Here is a 19,959-nt window from a genome sequence, read left to right as displayed (position 1 = left end):
TGAAGCAACAGTGCTTGCACTGTTGTGTTTCGGCGTGGAGAGTAAGACAGCCGGTGAAATAACTGGCACTTGAGGTATTCCATCTTAGGCCTCTAGGTTGGCAACGCAATACCCCTGGTGTTGCAGATGTTTATGGGCGATGGTGATCTCTTACCATCAGGAGACCCACTCGTTTGCCATCAAGTCAAATAAATAAAAAACTTCGCGCACCTGCGACCTTATGATAGCTACGTTTATGCAAGAAATGCGAGTTCATGCAGTTCCACCTCCACACTGTAAGAACACACAAATCACACAAACCCATCTATCACCACCACCATGATGATGACGATGATGATGATGATGATGTTGATGATGATGATGATGGAGACAATAAGGTCTCAGATTAAAGCTGTCAACAATAAAGTTGCGACAGCGTCGTGTCTTGACGATCGTGACGGCGCTGCCCCGGTGCGATTCACTTCCGACGTCCGTCCTAGATCGGCTTTGTATATTTATAATACTGCGCTTGCGCGGAAGTTGAGTTCATCACGAGTTTTAAAAGCGACAGTTGCGAACAATGTAAGAAAGTGGAATAGATTTTGGGTATAGCCCTTAGAATAGAATTGGGTATAGAATTACAGTTTGATTAATTCGAGTTAACACTTGACAGATGGGCCTGCCTTCAGTCAATTTTCAACTTTGACGTCATACAAATAAAGCCACTTTCAGTATACCGCTACCCACGTTTACAGATTATGTAAAAACTATTTTATTTGTATGGCCTCAAAGTTGAAAATTGACTGAAGGCAAGGCATCTGTCAAGTGTTAACTCCAAGCACAGACTCCAAGTAATCGTAGCAAATTGAAGTGGCAGTGGGCTATTGTCATACCTGCCGAAGAACAACCGCTGGAGTAAACGAGTACTAGAGTGGAGACCGCGTCTTGACAAACGTAGTGTAGGGCGCCCTCCGGCCTGGTGGAGTGACGATGTGCGATGTGCGCTGTTGTCAGTGGCTGGATGCGTCTAGCCGAGGACAGGGCGCAATGGCGCTCTTTGAGGGAGGCCTATGTCCAGCAGTGGACTGCTATAAGCTGATGATGATAATGATAAACCTTAGAAGCTTGGTAGCCCAGATATAGCTATGGCCTCTCATCGAGCCCAAGTTGCACCGCGGGCCCACGTGGGAGCGCCGCCCCGGGGGAGAAAAAAAATGCCTCTTGTTTCATTATTGTAGAAAGGGGAATCCCCGATTTCGTCACCGCATAAGTAATAGAAAATTTCGCGCTTATTCTAATCGGTCCGAATAATACTTAGGTGTGACAAAATTGGGAAATATTATTATCTAAAGATTATATTTATATTGGAATTTTGCCGCCCCTCAAAATTGCCGCCCGGGGTGGACCCAACTACGGACTTAACTTTTAATAGAAATTCTTTGTCACTCCGCTTATATTTTAGTCTAATAATATAAACCCTCTCAAGCATAGGGTCGTGCGTTCAAACCCCGGCTCGCACCTCTGAGTTTTTCGTAATTCATGTGCGGAGTTACATTTGAAATTTACCACGAACTTTGCGGTGAAGGAAAACATCGTGAGGAAACCTGCACAAACCTGCGAAGCAATTCAATTGTGTGTGTGAAGTTCCCAATCAGCACTGAGCCCGCGTGGGAACTATGGCCCAAGCCCTCTTGTTCTGAGAGGAGGCCTGTGCCCAGCAGTGGGACGTATATAGGCTGGGATGAATATAAACCCTAACAATTACGAATATTAAACTGAAGCAGTCATTCTGTATCAAAATTATGCATTAGTTGGCTCATACTCAAACATAAACAGACAGGTACTATAATTGTATTGTTGTACGAATTACATGAATGGAGCTTTCTTTCTCATCCATTTGAATGGATTACAGTAATTCCCACTTACATAAATAAATTAGTGCACAAACATTATTTAATAACCGCCATTAGTTGTGAAAGAAATCGTAACTTGCGACGAACCTAACAAAATAACTTTTATAGTTCTTTGTCGAACTAACTTCGCGGTCACGCTCCAACTGTTACTACTAACAACAAGTGAGGCTTAAAACGGTAAGGTTCCAGAACTTATAATGGGCTATGCTTTCAATGAAAACACGATAAAATAAGTTCGGTGGAGAGTGTGCTGTCATTTCCTTACTGGCAGTCTGACTCGAGGCTTGTGTCTTTAACTATTTAAAATTAAAAGTAAATTGTTACTTTTTTTTGTTTATGGTAGTGCTTTGTTTTTTATAGTGCGGTGACAGTTATGTGATTTAATTAAAAGTTTTCGGTTTTAAAAAGTTGTGATTGCTTAGAGTTTTCGGTGAGATATTTATTTATTGTTTTTGAAAACTTCAAAATGCGCTGTTAGTGTCTTGAAAAAAAAACTTGTTTTTTTTTGTTTGGTTCTATTTTTGGCAAGCAAGGTTTTAGTGTGGCTGAGTTTTGAAGGTTTTTGTAATTATTTATTTCTATATAACTACATACATAGTGGAAAAAAATATTTTTTAATTATTTTTACAAAAAAAAGTCCGAAGGCTGCGAAAGCATCCGAAAAGCAGATATTTGTATGTAATACGAATGTTTGTTCTCGGGTCTCGGATGTTTAATATGTTATATTTAAGTACATATGTATTTATCTATATAAGTATGTTTATCCGTAGCCTAGTATCCATAGTACAATTAAGCTTTGTTTAGTTTGGGACAAGGTCAATTTTGGTGTCCAGTGTTCCATGATACATATTATATTTTTTTATTCTTTTTCATCATCATCATCCCAGCCTATATACGTCCCACTGCTGGGCACAGGCCTCCTCTCAGAACAAGAGGGCTTGAGCCATAGTTCCCACGCGGGCCCAGTGCGGATTGGGAACTTCACACGCACCATTGAATTGCTTCGCAGGTTCGTGCAGGTTTCCTCACGATGTTTTCCTTCACCGCAAAGCTCGTGGTAAATTTCAAATGTAATTCCGCACATGAACTAAAAATATATTTTTTTATTATTTTTATTACAAAATAAAAATTGTTATGAATAAACTACCTACACAAACGACTACATGAGTGTAAACATCGAATCACTTTACACAAAGCTTTATAAATATTGACATTTTGTGCTTAGTAGGTACTTTACACACAATTTCATCAGAAAATTCATAAACTTGAACTTAATTACTCATTCAGAAACAATATTAGACTGTATTCGAAAAACAAGACAAGAATGAATAAAATATTTACGTTCACGAATCTTACAGGCAGAATATGCATAATTAATATTCTTTATTTGGAACAATAGCACTTGTAATACATTAAAAAAGTGAAAATGGTGCTACCTGAAAAAGTTCAAAACTGTGTCACAGATAATAACGCCCCCCTCCTACGTAAAGTAATAATTCAAGAACCAAAAATAACAATTTGTGCAGTACTAAGAAAAGTAAAAAGCTTAGAAAAATAAAAGTGATAAATCTACGTCCAATAAAGTGTTACTTGTTATGCTTAGTTAATTTCTACAAATATTTTGCGTGGCAAACATTTTATGGCCATTTGTATTGTATTTTTTGTATTATTACTTCTGGTTCAATCCCACAAAAAAAATATTGGTACAAGTACGCAATGTTAAGGTTATAGGTACTGTTTAGTTAAAACTACACGGTTATGTGTCGAGGGCTATACATACATGCCTACCGGTACTGCACATACAGTCCGCTTGAAGAAATGTTTTTTTTTATAGTTAGTTGCTAATAAAGATTCATACCGAGCACACGTTGTCTTAGTTAAAATCCCAACAAGCAAAAAGCAGCCCTATCACTTCACCATATGGTCCAAATCGAACCGGATTGCGCGACACCGACGGACGAGCGCCCGACCCGCGAGAACAAAAGGCTGCTACCTGGATAGTCATTAGAGCGACCCGGCGATCGAAAAAGTGCAAGTTTAAAGTGCAATTATAATTACGCGTTATAACCTTGAGTGCGAGTGTGATAAATTTACGTTTTTTAACTTTGAACTTTGAGACTTTATGCATACCTGATACTTATAAAAAAGACTAAGTGAGTGACATTAACTAGTTAATGAGAAAAATAAAACGTATATCAAGTGAGTCGAAATATTTGAACTATTGCTTCTTGGGATTATTACGAGTGAGTACCTACTTTTCTAACTATGGCAGCACTGAAAACTCTTTTTTCGCTACAAGACGAGTCATTAGAAAATATAAAAGAGAAGTGAGAAAAATTACAAAAAAACTGGGAAAGAAAGAATTAAACAACCGTATTTAGCGACGCGATTAGACGTACTTGAGAGAGAATATACTGAGTTTAAAGAAAGACATAAACAAATTATTTGTACAGCAGACAGAAGAGAAGATTATTTCACGGAAGAAAAATATGAGAATTTTGAAGAACTTTATGTGAATTATAAAACGTTGTTATTGGAAGCTTTGCAATTATTACAAGTATCGAGTTCATCAGCGCCCACCACTGCGGCGGCTAGTAATATTGCCAACAATTCTTGCGACGTGAAACTACCCAGAATAAATCTACCTACTTTTAGTGGCAAATATGAAGAATGGCAAACGTTTTATGATATGTTTTCATCATTAATTCATAAAAACAAGCAAATTACTTCCGTGCAAAAATTGCATTATTTAAAGGGAAATTTATCTGGAGAAGCATTAAATTTATTACGTAATTTTTCCACTACAGAAGCGAATTATGAGGAGGCATGGAAACAATTAGTAAAACGTTATGATAACAAACGATATAATTGTAACGCGGTTATGAGGAATTTATTTGCATTAAAGAAAATACACACTGAGTCGTCTGATTCGATAAGACAGTTACTTGACACTACGAGTACTTGCTTGAAATCATTGCAGAATATGAGTATTGACACTAGCACATGGGACACCATTATTGTATTTTTGGTTGTTTCCAAATTGGATCCAGAGTCAACGAAGCAGTGGGAACAATATCTCAATGTTAAGGTCTTTGATGATTTACCGACCTGGGAACAGCTACAAGAGTATTTAGAGTCCCGATTTAGGTCTTTAGAGATGTTGAACCACAACGTAACACGCACGTCACAACCTACGAAGCCTGTAGCGAAAGCTAAAACGTTTCATACTTCAATGCAGAATAAACCAAAAACTAATGAAATGAGTTGTGCGATGTGTCATGAAAACCACTATATTTATCATTGCAAGCAATTTGGGCTCATGACACCAAAAATCAGGCAAGATTTCGTGCAAACACATGGATTGTGTTTTAACTGTCTGTCACCTACCCACTCGGCAGTTAAATGTCGTCAGTCACAAAATTGTAGAAAATGCGGAAGAAGACACCATACCATGCTACACTTCGAGCGAGAAAATAACCAGAGCGAGCAGGGAGCAGCACGAGCGATTGAGACTGCAATGACGGCGCCACCGGGTGATCAACGACACGAGAGACCGAGCACTTCATCAGGTGACGCACACGTTACTTCAGCGTTTTCGAGAGGAGAGTTGCAACCTAACAGCGTTCTACTGGCAACGGCTAGAGTTAAGGTATTTAATTTAGCTGGTAGTCAACAAATTATTAGAGCTTTACTGGATCAAGGGTCCCAGGCATCTTTTGTTAGTGATGCTACTGTACAATTACTTGGCCTTGTGCGTAAGCCAGTAAGTGGCTGGGTGTCAGGCCTGGGAGATGGTCGTATGAGAATTAAATACACGGTTTCACTACGCGTAAAATCACTTTATGATTCAGCGAGTTCAATTGAGGTACATGCATATGTGTTACATTCTTTAACATCTTTACTCCCAGCAACCAAACTTAAGGTATCTGAGTGGACAGAAATTGAGAACCTACCTTTGGCAGATCCTACGTATGCAACACCAGGTAAGATTGATATTCTCCTAGGTGCAGAGGTTTACAGCGAAATATTGATAGACGGAATAGTCAAACAAGCTCAAGGAAGCTTGATTGCACAAAACACAATATTTGGATGGATTTTGTCTGGAAGAGCATTGCGAGAGAGTAAGGAGTTGACAAATGTCATGAGTTTACATGTTCAAGTCAAAGAGGATGATCTACTGAGAAAGTTTTGGGAAATGGAGAACGAGCCTAACCTAATACAAAGGAAGATGAGTGAGAATGAAAAAGCATGTGAAGATTTTTTCAACGCAACAGCAATGAGAGACGATGAGGGCAGATTTGTGGTACGACTACCTTTTACGACAGATGATCCTAAGTGTCAATATGGCAATTCGAGAGATATCGCTGCAAAGAGGCTAGAAGCATTAGAGAAAAGACTGCTACGAGATCCGGCACTAAGAGAAGAATACAACAAAGTCTTTGCAGAATACATAAGTTTAAATCACATGAAAGCTGTTGACAAGAATGAATTAGAAGATCCTAAGGCAGTCTATCTTCCACACCATCCTGTGGTGAGAGAGGACAAAGAAACCACCAAACTCAGAATAGTATTTAATGCTTCTAGCAAAGGCACTAATAACGTGTCTCTAAACGATGATCTTCTGGTTGGCCCAAAGCTACAGCAGGATCTGAGGCACATACTTATGAGATGGAGAAACCACAAGGTTTGCGTTGTCGCTGATATTGTTAAAATGTATAGGATGGTTCGTGTAGTGGATGAAAATACAGATTTTCAAAGAATTCTGTGGAGATTCACTGCGAGAGAGCCCGTACAACACTACAAACTACTCCGATTAACATTCGGCACAGCATGCGCGCCATATTTGCAGTTAAGTCATTGCAAAGGCTTGCAGATTTAGAAGAAAAAAAGTATCCATTGGCTGCGGGAATAACAAAGACTGATTTCTATATGGATGACTTAATAACAGGAGCTGAGACTGAATCTGAAGCTTTGAAGATATATAATGAAATGAATGGGTTAATGAAAGCAGGGGGATTTGAACTCCAAAAATGGAACAGTAACAGCAAAACATTTTTAACAAACATTGGTTTGAGTCATGAGAATACTCAGCAATCGGAGCAGATCAAACTAAACAAATCAATCAAGGTTCTTGGTGTGAGTTGGAGCAGAGAATCTGATAATTTTGAATACACGTTAAACCTCCCTGAAACTAAAGAGCCGATTACTAAAAGACAAGTCCTCTCTGATGTTGCAAAACTGTACGATCCTCTTGGCTGGATAGCTCCGGTTGTTGTTATGGCTAAAATATTTATTCAAAAGCTTTGGCTATCTGGTCTTGAATGGGATGAATGTTTAAATGAGGATTTGCGGAGACAGTGGCTGACATACAAAAGCTTGTTGGAGGATTTAACGCAACTTAAATTACCGAGGTGGTTAAATGTTACACGAGACTCAAAAACTGAACTGCATGTCTTTTCAGACGCGTCAAAGTCTGCTTTTGCAGCAGCTGTATACGCTCGTGTCATAGATGAGTCAAACAAAGTCCATGTACATTTGATCACAGCAAAGACCAAAGTAGCTCCTATAGAAAAGGAAATTTCGATTCCCAGACTTGAGTTGTGTGGTGCCACCTTGGCTGCCAAACTGATCAGCGAAGTTTCACAGGTCATGGAGATACCGAAGGAGAATTTATATGCTTGGTCCGACTCCACCATAGTCTTGGCATGGCTCAAAGGAGGCTCAAGTCGTTGGACTACTTTTGTTAGTAATCGAGTGTCCACGATTCTTAATATTTTGGACTTAGAGCAATGGGGTCATGTTTCTACAGAGTCAAATCCCGCGGACTGTGCCTCACGTGGCTTACAGCCGAAAGATTTGATGGCGCACCCGTTATGGTGGACAGGACCTCAGTGGCTGGCACAGCCAACAATACAGAGGAATGACAAGTTCGTAGAAGACACAGACGAGGAAGTAAGAGTCAAGTCTTTGACTGTTTTATTGAACAATCAGGATCACTTTATTTGGTCAAGATTTTCATCATTAACGAGATTATTAAGAGTCATATCATACTGTAGAAGAATTTTGAACTTAAAAATACCTAAAACTGAAAGAGTGAAGCTAACAAAATGTATAACATTAGAAGAGGCAAATGCAACTTTACTGGCATGTATCAAACAACTTCAAGATCATGAATTTGAGGACGACATAAAACAGTTAAAGACTCGAGGACGCGTACTCAAAAGGAGTAGCCTACGCACTCTTTGTCCTTTTTTTGATGAAAAGGGGATATTAAGAGTTACTGGTCGCATAACAAATTCAGATGCAAGCTATGCTACAAGACATCCAATAATCATGCCTGCTAAGAGTCATCTTACCAAGCTGATAATTCTTGATGCACATCATCAAACATTGCATGGCGGTCCACAATTGATGCATAATTATCTTCGAGCTAAATATTGGATTTTACAGGGTAAGGAACGAGTCAAGAAGATATACAGAGAATGTGTAATTTGTTTGCGATATTCGTCAAAGAAGACAAGTCCATTTATGGGTTTTCTACCTGAAGCTAGACTTAAACCTAGTAAGCCGTTCAAATCTACCGGCGTGGACTATTGCGGTCCTATACAGATCAGATTTTCACCTGGCCGAGGAGCAAAATCATATAAAGGGTACATATGCCTTTTTATTTGCATGGTGACCCGAGCTGTGCACTTAGAAGCTGTAACTGACTTGACTGCGAAAGGATTCATTGCAGCTTTTCGACGTTTCACTTCTCGAAGAGGCCATTGCCAAGATTTATACAGTGACAATGCCACTAATTTTGTGGGAGCGGATAAAGAACTGCAAGAAATGTTCAACCGTGCTAAGTCATCTCTGTCTGATGATATAGCTACTTCACTCATGTTGGAACGTACCAAGTGGCATTTCATACCGCCCCATGCTCCAAATTTTGGGGGTCTGTGGGAGGCAGGGGTGCGTTCTACAAAAACGCATCTGCGTAAAGTGCTTGGAAATAGTACCCTCACCTATGAAGAGTTGGCGACAGTTTTGACGCAAGTGGAAGCTTGTTTGAATTCGAGACCAATACTTTGCTAAGTGACGATCCAAACGACCCTCTCCCCTTGACGCCAGGCCACTTTCTAGTAGGTGAACCGTTGTTAAATATAGCCGACGAAGACCACTCAATATGTAATATTCCATCTTTGGATAGATGGCGCTTAACGCAAAAAATTGTAAGAGATTTTTGGAATAGATGGTATAAAGAGTATTTGGTCAATCTTAATCAACGGTATAAATGGAACACTAAAGGTTCTGAGCCTGAAATTAATGATATTGTTATTCTAAAGGAAGACAATCTTCCACCCGCTAAATGGGTTTTAGGTAAAATTACTGAAAAACACACTGGACCTGATAATGTAACTCGTGTTGTATCAGTAAAAACTAAGTCCGGAGCGTTTAAGCGTCCAATTTCCAAAATTTGTATAATTACTAAATAGTTTTATTTGACCTTTGTATTTACATTGCATGCTGTAGGTATCTAGGTACTAAATTATACAAGTTTTAAGTAAATTAGTAGTTCCATGTAGTGATCATGAGTTTTTTTACGAAACCATGAATTGTTAAGACTTTGTTCATGATGTGTTACGGTGGGCGGCTCTTGTGGGTTTTATATGGGATGAACTAGTTAATATCTATAATCGAGCTGACTTCCCTTTGTTTTGCATTGTACTTAACTTTATTTTTTAGTAGAAATTGTTAACTGCTTATAGTCTAAGTCTATTGATGTTAACTTTTTTTAATTCAGGAAAACTTGCTTGTAAGCTGTTTTATAATTACTTAAGAACTACGTTCTTGGTGGGCGGAATGTTTAGTTAAAACTACACGGTTATGTGTCGAGGGCTATACATACATGCCTACCGGTACTGCACATACAGTCCGCTTGAAGAAATGTTTTTTTTTATAGTTAGTTGCTAATAAAGATTCATACCGAGCACACGTTGTCTTAGTTAAAATCCCAACAAGCAAAAAGCAGCCCTATCACTTCACCAGGTACTAATACACATTCCTTAGTGTCACCATTTCCTCTATAGTCAGAAACACTCTTTAAAAAAATACAACCCTCAATTTTTCATTAAAGGTGTTGTATTAGAAAATTATTTCAAATCAACGAGCAATTAATGCCAAAACAACATTAATGTTTTATTGAAAATTACATGAATACCTTTGTCATACAATCTTTTTGTTAACAGTACTTACATTATCATTTATTAATCTAAATACAGTTCGTCTCTGTATGGAACTACCAAATTATTGTATTGTCACCAAATTTATATAGGTATGCCAAATTTCAAGTTAATCCGAGTACAGGTAGTAGACCAAATTTAACTTGCAAGATTTGACCCGTACAGTCACCAGCACCAATATCTGACACAATAAGCGTACATGGACGTGTCAGATATTTTTGTACGCTCCGCTGTGGCAGATATTAACGCTGGTGACTGTACATACATACATACATTGCAAATAAAAGCTTTTAAAAAAGTTATCTGGCAGAACCTTAATCTACATGTGTCGGAAAATTTATACCAACATATTTTTCTTCTTTCTCTCTATTGAAGGCATGACTAAGACATACTCTCATAATAATTAAATAGAATATTTTCAATTTTTTTTATAACAAAAAAATAAAACAATCAACTTTAATCTATAATACAAACTAAGACCATCACTCTTGGACAGAATTTGATTTTGATTGATTGGATGGTTTAAATTGAATTTTATTTTGAACTTTGATAAATTAACCACACACGAAGTTGTAGTGAACGATGTCAGGAAGGAAACATACATGTACCTACTACAATTACTATCTTGGGAAGTCAAACTTCTTTCTACAATGGCGTGCAGATTTTCTCACGTTTAAAAACCATGATGCAATCGTTATCATTATGTTAAATTCTACTGAGTAGTATTTAGTTATTTCCCACAGAATTAATGTTAACAAAATCATAGTATATATGGTTCGTTACTTAGACAGTTTTATCCTCATAACTAGGTAATAACAAATTAAGATTGTTTTTTTTGGAGTATTTTTGTATTTTTTATTTCAACTCCAAATTTTGTTAGGTAAAAGTAAAAGTTTACGGTCTTCCCGTAAAATCCATATCGAAAAAAGATTAAGTGACTAAATAAGAGACAAACAAGCTGAGACATGTGGTGCACAGGAAAATTTAGTGTCTGTACTCCTGCCCAGTGGTGGTGTAGCGGTATAGCACGCAGCACGGAATGCTGAGGACTTGGGTTCGATTCCCAGCGCTGGTCTCTTTTTCTGGTTTTTCTGTGCATCTATGTTTCAGTTTGTATTTTCGATAGGTAATAACATTTTTTACTTAATTTTTAAAACAACCTAACGCCTGATTCAATGAATTATTTTAAAACAAGTTTTTTTGCTAATTGTACCTACTTGCATTACCATCCAAGTGGTTCGACTTTGTTGTAAACTCAATACAACCATTTACATATCCGTACCAAGTTTCATGTCGATGCTATAAACTATTGAAGAGTTCCGTCCCGCGGAGAAGATCTTGACTGGCTGGAGCACCAGAATTACACTGTCAAGTTCTTGCACAGTCACCAAACTTACATAAACAAACCAATTTAATTAAAAATCACAATACAAAAAGTTTTTGTAAAAAAAATCGTTCTTACAAGTCTTTTTTGACTAACAACAAATACTTAAATAAAATCGCGTAACAACTTACGCCGAATGGTGGTTCAAAAACATAACCTATACATATCACACGGTATTAGGTTATAAAACTTTAAAAAGCGCGCGAAACAGGTCACACGTCAGCCGCCATTTTCCCACAAAACAATGCAAGATGGCCGCGTTCACATAAGACAATGGATGCAATCAAGAATTATTTTTTATTGGTACACTATGGCTTTTTAATTTGCAATTGGGTATTGATTTGAGTATTGTTTGGTTGACAATGTAGCTTTATTTTGAAAACATGGAATTTTTTAATACCTGAACCTGTAAAATGGCGGCAAATTACCGATAAAAAATACTATAGGCTATTTTGCAGTTGAAAAAGCATTTGTAACAGAGACGCACACACATGCGTGCATTGTAACCTACAAAATGTTTGCACGTACTCGTATATGAAACGCTGTATAAAATATGTGCGAATGTGAGTAACCAGCATTACTTTTGTCCTAATACAATTTTAGCAATACCATTTTCAATATCATTTTCGCACTGCGCCCGCGTGGGAACTATGGCCCAAGCCCTCTTGTTCTGAGAGGAGGCCTGTGCCCAGCAGTGGGACGTATATAGGCTGGGATGATGATGATGATGATGAATACCATTTTATTAATTTTATCCGTGTCCGTATGTCATGACAGATAGACAGCTGAAATATATACCGTCAACTGCTTCAACTTTGCCCTCTAGCCCCAACATTGCTTGACTCGATTTAGAGTCGATAACTTAGCACTCTTATAGGTTTTACGCTTTTATCTACACGGGAATTATTATTACCGGGGCATAAAAGTTTAAAAACCTAGAGGGTGCTAAGTTATCGACACTAAATCGAATGGCAATGCTGGGGCCAGAAGGCAAAGTTGAATCAGTTTACGGTACCTATTTTGATAATATGTATTTATTTACTTTGCCTGGCGCTGGAACAACAAACTCCCTTAACCAATATAAAATGACCTCTTATAGCGTACATTTTACTTGCAAAGTAGGACTCTGGTCAAGCTTTTATTTAACTTGCCCTGTTCATTTATTATTTGGGCCAAATCTTGAAAGTTAAATTTGACCCACTTCCAATAGTCCGATTGGCTTTAAATTCGGTAAACTTATGTAAATCTGGTGACAATACAATAATCTGATAGTGACATCCTGGTAGTCCGCCCAGGATTGTCTCCACAGGACGGAACTCTTCAACGGTTAATGTTATCGACTTGAAATTTGGTATGCAAATGTAGTTTGGGTGACAATACAAGTACAGCCAACAAAAAGTACAGTCAGCAAAAGAAGCTCATATTAAAAATCATAATTTTAACAAAAACTTATTTGTTAGCTTAAGCGCACTCTGATTCCTCTTATTCCAAATTCTGGTCATCATCATCACCATCATCATTATCATCATCAGCCACTGCCTCAACAGTCCACTGCTGGGCAGGCGGCTCGACGCATCCAGCTTCTACGAGTACCAAACCAGCCTCTAACTTTCTTTAAGTTCTGATGATAATCATTAATTAACAACCAAAATACTACTATACAGGGAGTCTTTGACTATGGGGTTTTAAATCCAGGGCTCGATTCTACTCGCGTAACTGAGCTACTTTTGTTCTGCAACTTTTTCAAAATATGTCACTGTTTATTCATGTCTACATGTCATACAAATTAAATGTAATTTTTAATGTATGCGATACAATACTAAATTGACCGCACATTGATCATATAAAAGATGTCAAATAAATATCTAAAAATATTTAAAGGCCCCCGTACCGAGAAACAGCGAGAACGCCGCCGTGTTCAATTTTGAGGATCAATAAATGATCTAAATTTAAGTTTTTTGAAAATGTTATAAAACAAAAGTAGCTTAGTTCTGTGAATAGAATCGAACCTTGAATTTAAAGCCCCGAGGTCATAGACCTGTATACTGTATGCGTTCATTTCACCCAGACACTAAACAAGCTTTCCGCTTCAAATAAGGTTTTCTAAGCTTTAAAGTTTGCATTGTTTTACCGCCATGTTGAAGTTACAAGATAGAACTTAGAGCTACCCAAAACTTTGAGATTGCTAGGATAAGCTACAAGCTGATAGCTTATATATGATGACTATCTTACTTAACTATGGTCTTGATTGGTCTAGTGAATGGAAAAAAACCGGTCAAGAGCGTCTCGGACACGTCCAGAATAGGGTTCCGTAGTCGTTACAAAAAAGTAATATCCGTAATAAAATAGTAATAATTTACGTAAGGATTATATATTTTGTATCTAATTTTCCAACTAAGGAGCTGCTTCGCCTACCATTGATTAATTTTATTTGACGGCAGAGCCGGGTTGCTTTGCTAGCTATATAAATTACATCTATAAACCTTCCTCTTCAATCACTCTATTTATAGTCAAAATACCACAAACGGGACTTATCACGCTATTATTACACAAGTAATATTTACCTCGACGTTTCGGCAACGTTACAGTTGCCGTGGTCACGAGTAGACTGAAGTGTGGGGTGTCAAGTCTGCCTAGCAGCGCGAGTTCTTCGAACTACCCGCACTTGAGCCGCACTCTATTTATTAATGAAAAGCGAATTAAAATCCGCTCAGTAGTTTTAAAGATCTTAGCGTACATACATACAGACAGACGGCGGGAAGCGACTTAGGGGCTGTTTCACCACCCATTGTTTTTTTTTCCTTTTCTTGTATTCGCAATCAGTCGAAAGACTTTAATCGGATTAGATGAGGGTGGTTCATGACATGCATGGGAATAAGGCCATGGCCGTATCCTCCTTTTATAACACTTGGCGTCTTTTCAGCCTCGCAACGTTGTTATCAAAATCTTTTTTTTATTTGACGGATAAATGTGATCGCGTCTCCGTCTTTTCGAACAAAACAAACAGAGACGGCATCACATTATCCGTCAAATAAATATAGTAAATGATGGTGAAACAGGGGTAAAACTAATAACTCTCAGGAAGACTTAGATGTAATAGTTTTCCTTTTTTAATTTGATATAAGTATTAACTCCCATCATTTCTTAAAATTTTCAAAAAACAACACTTTAGCTTTTCGAGGGAGAGGGGACTCTCCTTGACATTAACAAAAGTTTGCATGTTAAAGTTGAATATTTCTTGAATTACAATCCTGTCTTAAGTAAAGGTAACATTAAAGTGGATTTACGGTTCGCTAGCTCCAATTCACAACCATTTATAAAATAAATGAAGTATGACCAAAAAGAAAAAGATCATTTCATTTTATTTTTTCATTTCATAGCGATAATAAACGAATTCTTCGTAAATTGAGGCGCGTGCAACAGCTACAGGAATATTAAATTCACTTTGTAGATAATATTGACACTTTAACCTTATCTTAAAATACCAGGTTATGTGCCCAAGGGATTTAATATAAAGGTCATCTACCGGTCAATATTAGAAGATATAATCATACGAGACACCGCGGGGCAAAACATAGTGCAAGGAAAGGTCGCATGCGAAAATAGTGCTGGCATTTTGAACGGTGAATGCAAAATTATAAAACTACAAAGTGTTTTAACTATGGTAATACATGGTAGCCTATGGATTGACCTATGGCGTCAGGGGCTAACACAAACTTACCTAATTAATTAACAAAGCAAAAGCACCTTCTGAATTTTTGAATTTATTTGCGAAATTATGAAACAAAACATCGTGAAAAGCAGTTTAATGGTGACTGTTAAGTTCCTAATCTACTCTGAGTCCACGTGACGGAAGGTCTATGTAAAGCATAAAGGCTGAGAAGATAACTTAGAAACTTAAACTTTGAAAAGTTGAAAAACCTACGAGATTTCAATAGTAGATTGTACAACAAGTGCATAAAACGAACCATTTTACCCGAGGCGTTCATATAGGCACCTGAGCCGGTACGGCGAGGGTGGATAGACACGTTGAGGGGAAAATGGGTTTAACGCTCGAGTTTTACACACTGCTTTTCACTTACAGTTCGAATAGCAACAGTGGAAACAATTGTTCAATTGCTAGGTACCTTTTATTTTTCATGGATTGTTATTTAATTATATTTTTTTAGTTTTATTAATTTATTTTGATTGATTTTTAGTTTAACATAAAGCAAAAATTTGTAAAAAAAAAAATATAAAGTAATTATCTCAAAAATTACTATTTTTAATCACTACGTTTTTATAAGACATATAGTTAAAGACTTCATTGAATTTCGCTTTCATGTAAAAAACCGCATCGAAATCGGTCCATCCGTTTGAGAGCTACGATGCCACAGACAGAAAGACTGGCATTGGCATCAAACTTATAAGACCCCTATTTTTGAGACAGAGGTTAAAAACCGGCCAAGAGCGTGTCGGACAGGCCCAAGATAGGGTTCCGTAGCCATTACGAAAAAAATCAACTAATATTATGTGCGTTATAACACAATTAAAACACTTACTACAGTCTTAAAATTTGTTACCAGAAAAAGAGTGTATTGAGAAGCGCTGTTTTTCGGCAATAACTCAAAAACGGTATATCCGATCATGTTGAAACCAATTTTCGTTGAAAGTATTTATTAAGTGTTACCTTTCCATATTTTTTGCATATTTTTTGGACCAACGGTTTACAAGATAGAGGGGGGGGGACACAATTTTTGCTACTTTGGGAGCGATTATTTCCGGAAATCTTCACTTAATCAAAAAAGTTTTTGAGAAACCTTACTATCTTTTCAAAAGAGCTGTCGAACTATGTGCCACACGTTGCTGCGAGTTATTTTTTTTTTTTCAATTTCTGTTACGTGTATGGAGTACCCTCCCTATAAATATTTATTTTTGTAATTTAACTACAAAACTAAATAGCGGCTTTGACAAGACATCTGTACTCCAAATTTCATTGATTTACATCTTGTAGTTTTCGAGTAAAATGCCAGTGACATACGGACGGACAGACAGACAGACGGACTTGACGAAACTATAAGGGTTCATCAAGATCAAAGCAGAGACCATTCTGATGTATTCTGAAACAGTATCAAAAACTTACAGAGGCAGTTCGCAACTCACTTGCGCAAGACTGTACCTATCTCCGCGATAAATCAGAATAATTATAGTCAAGTATAGTTATCGTGTGAAAAGATACAAAATGGATTATGGGGCAACCTCAGATTGCCGTGGGCTGACGTTTGAGGTTAATAGATTTCAATTAAGTTTTCGAATGAGGTATAAAATCAATAGATATCAATCTTTTTCATTGACGCAGCGGTTTTGACGCGGCGTCAATGTCATAATGCTATTAACGCTGTATCGCTGTGTACAGGTCGATTCACAAGAACTAGCACGAACGGATTGAATAAGTGAATGAAAGTGCATGTGTATTACCTATTTGAATACACTTCACACAAATATGAAATGTCATGTATCAGTCAGTTTCCTACAAAAATGTCTAAGCGACATTACTTTCGTTCAATTCGTTCGTGTCAGCTCTTGTTTATCGATCTGTAATACGCTGACAATATGGTTAGAGGAAATCTTAGTATTGCTGGCATCTGTTAACTTTCAAGTTTTTAACTTTGTTTCCATCAGGAGACCCACTTGCTCGTTTGCCATCCAGTCGAATAAAAAAAAATGTTTTTACTCTAACTACTACTTATCATCATTATTTTTTTAACCCCCGACGCAAAAAAGGGGTGTTATAAGTTTGACCGTTATCTGTGTCTGTATGTCTGTCTGTGGCATCGTAGCTCTTATTAAATTTAATTCTTCTCCTTCTCTTTTAAGATAACTATGGCTTTTCTGTCCTAATTAATAGGACAATTTCGCCAGTGTCAAGGTAAACTCTCTTTGAGAGGGACGTTGTAGGTACGGTGATTGTAGTTTGCAACTTGATAGTAAAATTCCAGAAACCACGTGGAGACAACACACACGAGAGCAATATAGAATTTTGTGAACACTGTTCACTGTTAAGGTTATAAATATACTTCAACTACCCAAAGAAACAGAAATAGCAAAATTAGATATTGTCTACATCCGCCATGTTCGAATGCTACAAATCGAATCCAAAAATTTAACTCTAACTACACATTGTAATTTTATATTTGGTTGACATTTAATTGTTTTTCGATTACTTCATCATCGTCCCAGCCTATATACGTCCCACGCGGGCCCAGTGCGAATTGGGAACTTCACACACACCATTGAATTGCTTCGCAGGTTGTGCAGGTTTCCTCACGATGTTTTCCTTCACCGTAAAGCTCGTGGTAAATTTCCAATGTAATTCCGCACATAAATTTTGAAAAACTCAGAGGTGCGAGCCGGGGTTTGAACCCACGACACTCTGCTTCAGAGGCGATAGGTCAAACCACTAGGCCACCAGGGCTTATTATTTCGATTACTTACTGTTACACAATACAAATATTATACTTATATACATTTGACGATCCTTTTGTGAATTTCTTTTAATTACCTGATATGGTGTTCTATGGTGATATGGTGATATGATGTTCATTATAACATTTCAGAGAGAGAGGGTAGTGAATACTTATCTAACTATCAATTTAAATTGCTCTGTCTTGGCGTCACGGACGCGACGTCCTTGAACGTCCCTGACGCCGGAGTCGTTGTCCTCGCAATCCCACCTTAAACTTCGTTTTTTTTTTCAGACCATGTCGCCATTGCTTTACATCCTGATCCTGTCATCGGTGACAGCTGATATACCAACGCCATCTAGCTTACTGGGGCCTAAGCACTACAATCATCACGCGTACGAGCAGTACTTGAAAGAAGTCGAGCCTACCAAGTATGTTTGTCTTTACATAGTATAAAACTAAGTCGCTTCCCGCTGTCTGTCTGTATGTATGTACGCTAAGATTTTTTAAACTACTGAACGGATTTCAATGCGCCGTACATCAATAAGTAGAGTGACCCCAGAGGAAGGTTTATAGATATAACTAGCTTTTGCCCGCGGCTTCGCCCGCGTGGAATTCGGTTATCGCGCGCTGTTCCCTCGGGAACTGTGCATTTTCCCGGGATAAAAAGTAGCATATGTCAATCTCTGGCCCATAAACTATCTCTATGTCAAAAATCACGTCGATCCGTCGCTCTGTTTCGACGTGAAAGACGGACAAACATACACACAAACACACACATTTTCGCATTTATAATATTAATTCACTAGCGACATATCCTGGCTCTGCCCTGGGTAGTTTTGGGGAAAAAGGTGGAAAAATGCGAAGGTACGGTGTGGGTCGCTACTTTCCTATAAACTGTTGTCTGCAACTTTGTTCGTGTACCGGAGGAATTTAAGGCCATCCTCAATCGAGGACTTCCAATTGAGGCTTTTTTTTCACTTATCCACACAGTTATATATAAATATAAAACGAGGGGGCAAACGAGCAGACGGGTCACCTGATGGAGTGTGATCACCGTCGCCCATGGACACCCGCGACACGAGGGGAATCACAGGTGCGTTGCCGACCCTTTAAGGAATTGGTAGGCTCGTTTTTTAAAGATCCCGCTCCGTAACGCTCCGGGAATGTTGCCGCTGTAAGCTGATTCCAGATCTTCGTCGTGCGAGGAAAGAAGTTTCGCTTAAAACGCACGGTACTAGACTGCCAATCCTCGAAGTGCGGTAGTGGAATTTAGCCGCAGGCAGCAATTCGAAAAGTTCGTCAGAACACTCCCCATGGTAGATGCGGTATAATATGCAGAGAGACGCCACATCCCTCACACATCACTCATCACAGTGCTAAACAAATGAGAAAATAGAGTCATAATCACCATTATCTCAGACTATATACGTCCCACTGCTGGGCACAGGCCTCCTCCGGTCCTCTCAGGCTTTTCCACTTGGGAACTTTATACACCATTGAACCTTTTCACAAGTTACTTCGCGATGTTTCCCTTCACCGTAGTAAATTTCAACCTCAACAGAACAGCGTATGATAAAACAAAAGCAATTTCACATTCTCGCTTTACCTATTCAATTTTGACGTCTCCTTTGGCCACAGAACGTAACAAAATAAACTGCGAAACCTGTTTAAACCGCTTTCAACTAGCTTAAAGTAGATCGAACGTAAGTTACACATCTGCTCAAAGGCTTGGAGTTCAACTGGTACAGTCAAACTTGGAGCAACTGCAGAATTGCTGGAATGCCTTTTGTTAAGGATTATACGTAGCTGGAGCGATGATGTATTCAGAGAATGGTGATTTAATTGGTGAATCAAGATAAACTTACTAGATCTCAAGTCGATCTAATCACTAAGATGGAATACCTCTTGTGCCTGTGAGTTTCATACGTTATGATAACAGGTTTTTAACTGTTAAAATACTTAAAATGTAGTAGTCTAGAACTCTGTTAAGTAGCTTAAAGTTAACGATCATT

General features: G+C 38.0%; 1 protein-coding gene across 1 annotated transcript in view; it reads right to left on the bottom strand.

The window, feature by feature from the left end:
• LOC141444139 (uncharacterized) overlaps positions 1–19,959 on the bottom strand; it is a gene marked incomplete in the record, with an annotated part of 41,476 nt that overhangs the window by 21,283 nt on the left and 234 nt on the right.

Source organism: Choristoneura fumiferana, chromosome 29 (assembly GCF_025370935.1).
Source record: "Choristoneura fumiferana chromosome 29, NRCan_CFum_1, whole genome shotgun sequence".
In the NCBI taxonomy this organism is placed as follows: Eukaryota; Metazoa; Arthropoda; class Insecta; order Lepidoptera; family Tortricidae; genus Choristoneura; species Choristoneura fumiferana.
The sequence above is the reverse complement of the archived record's forward strand: the minus strand, read 5'-3'. Positions and strand labels throughout refer to the sequence as shown.